Source organism: Octodon degus, unplaced genomic scaffold (genome assembly GCF_000260255.1).
Source record: "Octodon degus isolate 3935 unplaced genomic scaffold, OctDeg1.0 scaffold00008, whole genome shotgun sequence".
NCBI lineage: Eukaryota > Metazoa > Chordata > Mammalia > Rodentia > Octodontidae > Octodon > Octodon degus.
Window position 1 is genome coordinate 5,497,354 of NW_004524584.1, and position 2,045 is coordinate 5,499,398.

General features: G+C 42.0%; 1 pseudogene; it reads right to left on the reverse strand.

Annotated features, from left to right (window-relative positions):
- Positions 1 to 1,282, reverse strand: part of LOC101592599 — a 14,573-nt pseudogene extending 13,291 nt beyond the window's left edge.
- Positions 1,283 to 2,045: the final 763 nt, after the last annotated feature.

Below are 2,045 nucleotides of genomic sequence, written 5' to 3' on the forward strand. Positions count from 1 at the left end.
GAAGAGTTTGAGGAGTATAGGGACTACATCTTCTGTAAATATCTTATAGAATTCAGCTGTGAATCCATCTGGACCTGGACTTTTCTTTGCAGGTAGGTTTTTAATTACATCTCGTATTTCATTGGCTGTTATTTGACTATTGAGAGTTTTTATATCTTGTCGAGAGGTTCTCACCCATGCTGCACCTGGGCTGGGACCAGTAGTAAGTCCCACCGGCACAGGTTATGGGGAAGCTGTCCCACACACTCACCAGGCCTGGGCTAGGACTGGGTCTGGGGCTTCCTGGAACGCAGAAGAAAGTCCTACTCATTGGGCGGGGTGGGGAAGGTGCTGCGGAGTGGTGGGTGGCATCCCAAGTGGGATGGGCTGGGAGCAGTAGTAGGTCCCGCTTGCACAGGGTAGTGTGAAGCTCTCCCACACACTCACCGGGCCTGGGCTAGGTCTGGGCCAGTAAACTATTTTTAACAGTCACTCTGGTAATACTTACTCGTGGTAAGACTTGGCTTCAAGGTAAATCCTTGAAGCATAAATGAGGAGGAAGGAGGGTAAAGAATGGAGGAGAAAAGATTGAAAACCAAGAGTCTATTTCTGAGGTTGCTTCCTTAACCAGAATAAGAAATCGAAGTCTTAAGTCAGATTCTCAACCTGGGCTGCACTTAGAACCACCTGAGGGAGTTTAAACATATGCGAGTCTTGGTCTGCTGAAATACCTCAGCCATCTAAGTGCCTGCCTGGCAAGCAGGTCTTGAGTTCTATCTGTGGTACCCCAGGCTGTGCCAGCCTTGGAACACTGGGTGCAGCATGCTGGTTTCAAAACCAGGCACGGTGATACACACCTGTCATTGCAGCATGAGGGAGTATGAGACAGGAGGATCACTATGAGACTGAGCTGCATAGTGAGACCATGTATCAAATAATACCACCACCACCACCACCACCACCACCACCACCACCACCACCACCACCACCATAATAATAATAAAGAATCCCCCAGAAAAACCACATGTGAGTCCAGTGTTTTTACCCAAATCTATTAAATCAGAGTCTCTAAGGGACTAGAATCCTGGCATCAATTTTAAAAATGATTTTTCCAGATGATACCAATGTATGACCAGGGTTAAGAATCAATGATTTTCTAACTTGAAGATGGGTCAGAATCTCCCAAAGAACTTGTTAAATTGAATTTATGAAACTTACCTCTAGTTTTTAATTTAGAAGTCTTGATTTGGAGGTGGAAAATTTTCATTTTTAGAAGTTTGTAGATGATACTGATGCTGATCATCCACACTTTGATAATCACTGCCTTATATTTCACTGAAGTACTAGGAGGTTAGGAAGAGCAGAGGCTGTGAGAATCAAGCCTAGGGCAGGAGTAGAACCATCCTCCTTTATAGGCAAGCCCAGCTAGGACTTAGGGTGTGGCGCTGTGTTTGTGACGTAATGCACTAGGTAGAAGAAGTGAAAAATTAAACACATAAAATTATTACTTAATGCATTAGGCCTAAATCCTGAGCAACGAAGGCAAGGTAGGAGACATCACGATCCCTGATTTGAAATTATATTACAAAACTACTGTGATAAAGTCAGCATGGTACTGACAATAAAACAGACTTGAGGATCAGTGGAACAAGTTAGAAGAGGAAGACACAACTACAAACATACTTAGCCACCCTTATCTTTGACAAAGTGGCCAAACATGTTCACTGGAAGAAAGATAGTACTTTTTATCAAAGTTTTATTGATAAGCAGCAATAAGACAGTTTCAAATCAAATTGGAAGTACAGTTTCAACAAATAATACACTGCATATATTCTTCTTAGTGGTTAGTTGCTGTACAAGAAGTGGATTTGTGATCCTATTTACAAACACCATTAGAACAAATCATTCTATTCATTAAGAGAATGCAACTATATATCTATCGTAACCACTTTGAATACACAGATACAAAAGGGACATTCATCGGTATACCCCATTTTTTCTAAGTTCCATTATTGAATATTATGGGTGTGTAAACTCAGCAAAATATTCTAAAAGAGTCCAGTAGC